The 7,186-nt window shown below is 48.7% G+C and overlaps 1 long non-coding RNA gene across 1 annotated transcript; it reads right to left on the bottom strand.

Moving 5' to 3' along the window:
• Positions 1 to 1,076: 1,076 nt before the first annotated feature.
• LOC131825849 (uncharacterized) lies at positions 1,077 to 6,089 on the bottom strand. Its single transcript, XR_009351331.1, has 3 exons — positions 5,975 to 6,089; positions 1,784 to 1,860; positions 1,077 to 1,387 (listed from the first exon to the last, which is right to left on the bottom strand). It is a non-coding gene; the product is annotated as an uncharacterized LOC131825849 (long non-coding RNA).
• Positions 6,090 to 7,186: the final 1,097 nt, after the last annotated feature.

Genomic DNA, 7,186 nt, shown 5'->3' with positions numbered 1-7,186 from the left:
TTTTCCCTACACATATCTCCCCCCATGTTTGGTCCCTCCAGTGAGAGACTGTTGGTCAAAAATTATCCAGGATGTTTCTATGAAAGTGTTTTTAGATGGGATTTACATTTAAGTTGGTGCATTTTAGGGGTGCCTGCATGGCTCAGTTGGTTAAGCATCTGCCTTCAGCTCAGATCATGGTCTCAGGGTCCTGGGATCAAGCCCCTCACTGGGCTCATAGCTTGGCCAGGAGCCTGCTTCTCCCTCTTCCTCTGCCCTACCCCCTTCTCATGTTCTCTCTCTCTCTTGCTCTCTCAAATACATAAGTAAAATCTTTTTAAAAATCGTGGATTTTGAGTAAAGCAGATTGCTTTCCATAATGTGGTGATCCTCATCTAATCAGTTGAAGGCTTGAATAGAACAAAAGATGTTGACCATCTTGAGCAAGAGGGAATGCTCCAGTAGTCAGCTTTTGGACTTGAACTGCAACTCTTCCTGAATCTCCATCTTGCCAGCCTCCTCCATTAGATTTTGGAGTCACCAAGGCTCCACAATTGTGTGAGTCATTCCTTAAAATAAATCTCTCTTTTTATCTCCATATATATATGTAAGTGTACATTATGTATAATATAAAAAAATGTATATTACTGGGGGGAAAGAGGTTCTCTTTCTCTAGAGAATCCTAACTAATACAGGCAGCCTCATATATTGCTAACTGCAAATTTTTTGAAAAGTAATTTGGCATTATATAGTAAGAACAACTAAAAGATCTATAAACTTTGACTCAATAATACCACCTCTGGGAATCTATCTAGGGAAATGATGAATAGAAGGAGAAGCTGTTGGGATATTTACTATAGCACTATGTATAATAGCTAAACAAGCAAACCAACCAATAAACAAATTACTTAAATGTTCAATATTCAATAAGAAGGAAATAGTTAATTAAATTGCATTAGAACTACTTAATCAAATTCAATAAAATTATAAAGACATGTGATATTGAAGATGCTTCATTAAATGAAACAACTGAATACAAAATTATATCTAGTGTTATTCCAGCCGTGTTAAAATATATGTGTGGATGAGAAGACTGGGAGCAAAAATAATTAGTAGGGTTATTTATTGATATTTGATTTTTCACTCTGTAACATCAGGCTTTCTAGAACACTTGTATATTGAATTTTTTTTTAAAGGAATAAAGGAAGGAAGGCGGAGATGGAGGAAGGGAGGAGGAGAGGGGTGAGGGCATTGAGAGGACAGCAGGTGTCTTGGACACACTGTTTCGGTTGTGAGCACAGGTGTGCCTCCTCCCTTCCTACCCCCGCCCTGCGCCAGTCCTGCAATCCTCCTCAGTGCCTTGGTTCTGCACGTCAGCTCCCTCAGGAAGATGAGCAGGTAGAAGCTCCTGGAAGGGAGGGAAGAGTTGCGGTCTGGCGCTCCCTGTACCAGTCACCTTTCTGTCCACCGCCAGGTTCCTCCTCCACCTAGTCCAGTCCTACCTTCTTCCATATCTGCTCACATCTGAGGACTGACTGATTAGCCAGGGTCTGTCCCTCTATTACTCTCTCAGTGGGAACCCTACAAGGCAGGGAGCCAGGGATAGGCCCAGGAACTTGCCTAGAACTTTAGTTGACTAATTGCTGGCCCAGGGCCCCCTGGACCCCCAGTTCTCTCCCACTCCAGGGTGGGCAGAGAGGAGAATTCAGGTTGTTTGCATATGCTTCTCCTGCTGTTTGAGAGCACGTTCTTCTCTTTGTCTGGTTAATTTCTACAGGCTTCAGAGACCCAGTTAAGGTATTACCTCCTGCAGGAAGCCCTTATGAGTTTCCCTGGCAGTCTGGCTCAGGTTGGAGAGTGTGTCCTCAGGCCTAGACAGAGCTGAAATGTAGAAAATATTTGTTGAATGAAAAGAAAATCACTTGCTTGTGATTGACTTGGCCCTCGGCTTCACAGCAACCTGGGCCCATAGTCCCCTCTACCACAATACTATCTTTTGAAGAACAGCCTCTTTGATTAAATAGTTGTGTCAGAGGGAGGGAGAAAATACTCTGGTGTTGTGACAGCCATGAGCAGGCACCGCTCAGATGTCCTGCTACAGGGAACGTAACGAACGGACACCCCAGTGCTGTCCCTCTGCCTCTCCACCACCTTCACTCAAACAACATGTGTCCCCCGTGCTGCTCTCAGCCAGAGCCTAAGCACAGTGAGCGTATACTGAAGGCACATTCCAGCAAAATGTGGGACTTCCCCGATGGGTGACTCTCCCATAAGGACATCTTAAGCGCCTGACAGAAACCTTCTTAGATAGGGCTCCCGTCTAGGACTCTTCCTACTCGGCCATCCTTCCTTCCCTCTTTCTCTCACAGGGGTCAGACCTGCACCATGATATGAAGGTTCTTCTCACTTTTTGGTGCCCTCCCTGTGGTGGCCAGTCTTCAAGATGGCTCCCGCCTCCTGGTATTTGTGCTCTTATATAATCCCCTCCCACATTGTACCAGGATTGGTCTGTGTGACCAGCAGCACATGGCGCAAATGATAGTATGTCATTGCTGAGGTAAAGTTATAAAAAATACTGCAGCTTCTGTCCTGGTTGCCTTCTCTCTATCTCTCTGTCTGTCTGTCACCCTTTCTGCCTCCGAAGCCAGCTGCCACATTGTTGAGCAGTTCCAGCTGACAAGATGAGGACCGGAGGCCCCCAGCCAAAGGCCACATGAGCCGCTGAATGTAGCCCCCACTGCTGACAGCCCAGCCACAGCCGCCTTGGAGGCTCTTGGCCAGACCCATCTCACTTGGCCTCTCCAGACTCCTGACCCTCAGAAACTGTGGGAAATATTAGATGTTGTTTTAAGCCACTGAGTTATGAAGTACTTTGTTGTTCAGCGGTAGATAACTCCCGTTTTCCTGTCAGAAGTACTCCTTCCATTAAAGCTTCTGTGTGTCTATCCTGTCATGGCAGCAGCTTTTCAGAGGACTTGAAACAACACAGGTGTGAACAGATGACAAGAAAAGCATTCAGCCCTCACTGAGCATGTGGCCAGGGTAGACACCTCTAAGCACAGATCACTTTAGTTAATCCTCACGATGATCCCGAGACACAATACTGTCAGCATTTTATAGACGAGGAAACAGAGGCACAGAGTTTTCTCTCATGATTATGGAGAGAGAGGCTGGAATAGCAGTAATTGCTGTAGAATGTGCTGGGGGTTTGAGCTCTGGCTCGGTGGTGTGACTTTGAACAATCCACTTCATGCCTCTGGGGCTTGGCCCCTTTTTAGGATAACAATAAGGTATCACCAGGCTTCTGAGAGTTGGAATAATAAAACTAACATGTAATAGAAAAGATCAAACACACACATATATAACTACAAATGACCCAAAGGGTCAACCAGTCATCCTGTCCTTGGAGCCTAGAGAGAAAGTTGGATCAAGTCCCATCCCACCCCCTTTGTCAAGTCCAGTGCTGCCCCCCCAAGGCACTGAGAGCCCTTTAGTGGTGGGGGCGGAAGTGATGCTCTTATGCCAGCCAGATCACTCCCCCAACCCTCCCACCTGCCCCACTTCACCCCTCCCCCACCACTCCAGTTTCTTCTCTCATGGCTTCTTGGGCCCCCTCCTTACACAAAGCAGTTGTGCTTTTCTCTCCTTCTCTCGGTCAACCCACATTTGAGACAAAGCCTCTCTCCTTGACAAATCTCTCCTTGATCCCCAGGCCTGGTCCCCCACCCCCATGAGGTGCCCACCTGCCCCAGAACCCTGACTGTAGTCTCTCGCTCGTTGGCCACACTGCACTGAGGGCTGCCTGTCCGCGAATTTGAATTCCTTATAAACAACAAATAGTCTAATGTAAGTATGTCCCAAACATTGCATGAGATATACTAAGAAGTTATTTGTTGTTGGGCACCTGGGTGGCTCAGTGGGTTAAAGCCTCTGCCTACAGCTCAGGTCATGATCTCAGGGCCCTGGGATCGAGCCCCACGTTGGGCTCTCTGCTCAGCAGGGAGCCTGCTTCCTCCTCTCTCTCTGCCTGCCTCTCTGCCTACTTGTGATCTCTATCTGTAAAATAAATAAATAAAATCTTAAAAAAAAAAAAAAAAGAAGTTATTTGTTGTTTATGTGAAATTCAAATTTAACTGGATAGTCTCTGTTTTTATGGATTCAATCAGGATTCCTCTCCTTTTCCAAGGCTTCCCCTGCCCGTCCCTCCAAGATCTCTGACTCGCCAGGTTCTGCTCACTGTATAGGTCAGAGCAATCTTGGTCTCCTCAGACCTCATCCCCAAACTCAGTCCTGGACTACGTCTGCATTTCTAAATCAAGAATATCTGCTCCTTCATGAGCTCAGTGCACCCGCAGTTTATGGTTTTGTCTTGAATTCCTTTAGCTTGTTCTACTCAATAGTGCTTTCCTCCTCTGTTGGTGGTATAGAAGTCATTTTAAACACAAAACAGCTTCCCACGCTGACAGTAGGGTTTAGAAGGCTTGTTAGTGCCAAACAATGCAAATAATAGGGATAAAGAAAGAATTTGCCTGAAGAGGTTGGTCAACAAGGAGAACAAGAAAGGGGGCCCAGGAGGCTGAAGTGGGCAGGGCAGCCTGATGGGAAGGGAGCTGAGCTCTCCACTTTCCAGAAGCTGTTGCAGCCACAGCCCAGCATTAGCCAGGGAAGAGTCTCGGGGAGTATGGGGGAGAACAGTTTTGCAGCCAAAGAAATTTGGAAAATGTCTTGTAAAATGATGTTCCTTTGAGAGCCTCGATTAGGCCAACATAACGTAGTGAATTTCCGGGTGGGGATGTGGTGGGGAGGAAGGAAGTAGCCTTCTCCAAACCTGATTGGCTTGAAGACTTGAAGAATCCTTGTTTTGGAAAAGGACTCAGCTCACTGGACAGTGTTCTGCTTTGGGGGAATGGAGCTTTTCCCTCCCCTTTCCCCTAATTCTGGTTCCAGGCTCCCCAGGCTAGCTAGTTTGCGTCTCCACATACCCAGAAGTTGTGAATGACGGCTCAGACACCCTGTCATCAGACACAAGTGTTCTAATCCTTGCAAAGGGACAATAACCACTGGAGCTTAGTTGACTGGAATAGGGGAGAAGAAATCCAGAGGCATCATGTGCTTCGCTAGTCTGGGAGTTCTAGCTTATGTTTTCAGCTACTAAATGGGCATTCTGGTTTATAGCTCAGCGGTCCTCCGTGGATTTGGTTAGCAGGAATCATTTCCCCAGAGGCCAGGCACTCACTCCTGGTAATGGGCCGAGAAGTTAGACCACTGGGCTCCTTGCAACCTCCCCACTGACCACCTTCCAGCTCTAGAATTACGGGCTCTAGGAAACGTGGATCTTTCATAAGTGTTAAACTTTCTGAGGGCCAAAGGGGTCATCATCGGTCAGTGTTCTTAGCAAAGGGGCACCTAGCAAAAAGTGTGTGGGGTAGGTAGTGAGAAAAGGGGGAAGTATGACAAGGGAGAGGAGAGATGAGTCAGGGACATGTGAGATCAGGCGCTGACAGGAGATCTGGTAGATGCCCAGGACTGGAGGGCAGTGGAGGGAGGAGAGGTCAGGGAAATAGGAGGTCAGAGCACCCAGGCTGCTGCAGACTGGGTTTCACAGTGGTTTCTGGCTGAAGCCGGGAGAACTGGCCAGGAGGAGATGTCTGCTCTAGCCTGGGAGGCCGAGAGATGGTTTGGGCCTGCAGGGGCTATGGGGGGAGTTCTGCAAGGGTGGACAGAGCGTGGAGGCCCTCCTGGCAGAGGCAAATGCTCCAAGCACTCACATCTGGGGAGAAGCGGCCAGCGGAAGGTGAAAGCCTGGCTGGGGTTTTGGGTGGTGGCAAAAAGTTGTAGAAACTGAGACTCAAAGCCTCCCCTGTGTCCCCCTTCCCAGTGGATGTCACTTTCCTCAGCCACTGCCCTGGCCCATCCTGTCATGAGAGGAGAGGGAGTTCCCTGTAGGCCTGTGGAGACTGGACAGACCCCTGCTCTAGGGGATCTTCTTACCCACCTGGGCCAGGATCCCGTGGCAGCCAATTCTATTTCGTCTATCTGGCCCAGGGGCCTGAGCTCACTCACCGCCACCGCCTTACTGCTCTGGGGAGAAGACCTGGGGCAGTCTGTGACTTCCCTCTGCAGTTCCCATGGCAGCCCAAATTGAAACTGAATTTGAAACATTCCCTTACTTCCTTGTTCCTCTTGGCACTTAGATTACTGTTGTCCTGGCCCCAAAACGCCCGTTGGGCCAGCACCCTCTGGAATCAGGCACCCACCCAGGCAGACTCAGAGTCCGACAGCGTCAGAACTGGAAGGGACTTGAGTGGCTGACTCGTCCAACCTCATTTCACACATGAGGAAACCAAGGAAGGCACAGAGTGGGGAGTGGCTGCCCAAGGTCACACAGCGGGGAGACTATCCAGGTTTTGGAAACTTTGTGACCTCCCTGAACCAAAATTCCACAAGAGAGCCCCTGTGACCAAAATTCAGAGGTCATTCCGTCCAGCCTCCTGATTCCAAGGGGTTGATGACAACAGGAGTCGCTACTATCCCATGACCTCTGGGGCATATGCAAGGACCACCCAGGCCACCTGTGGACAAATCCAGCCCGGTGCCCTCCCTGGCCCCAGAGCCACAGTTTTACTCACTGACCTACCAGAAGCCATCGTGTTCCGGCTTCCCCTAGCTGGGCCTCACTGGATTCCCCAGGGCAAGGGGAGAACAACCCCAGTAGATTCTTCTTCACACTGGTCTTGTGAAGCCAAAATAGAACTCAGATGCACAAGCACTTGGGGCAGGACTGTGAGGCCCCTGCAGGGGGAGGGGGAGAGGAGCCTGTGCTCCTCTCTGCTGCCAGCCCCACACCTGCCACAGACAGGCACTTGATAAATATTTGTAGGAAAACCTAACCTCCGTGTTAAACGTTCTCTTCTGTAAAACAGGATAATCACGCCCATTCAAAAAAAAAGTCAAGAAATGGACGCCTGGGTAGCTCAGTCATTAAGCATCTGCCTTCCGCCCAGCTCAGGATCCCAGAGTCCTGGGATTGAGTTCAGCATCGGGCTCCCTGCTCAGCAGGGAACCTGCTTCTCCCTCTGCCTGCCGCTTTCCCTGCTTGGCTCTCTCTGACAAATAAATAAAATCTTAAAAAAAAAAAAAAAGTCCCGTGATTAAGGATAATATATCAAAATGCCAAACACAGTAGATGCTCAGTAAATGGTAGCCT

Source organism: Mustela lutreola, chromosome 2 (assembly GCF_030435805.1).
Source record: "Mustela lutreola isolate mMusLut2 chromosome 2, mMusLut2.pri, whole genome shotgun sequence".
Taxonomy (NCBI): Eukaryota; Metazoa; Chordata; class Mammalia; order Carnivora; family Mustelidae; genus Mustela; species Mustela lutreola.
The sequence above is the reverse complement of the archived record's forward strand: the minus strand, read 5'-3'. Positions and strand labels throughout refer to the sequence as shown.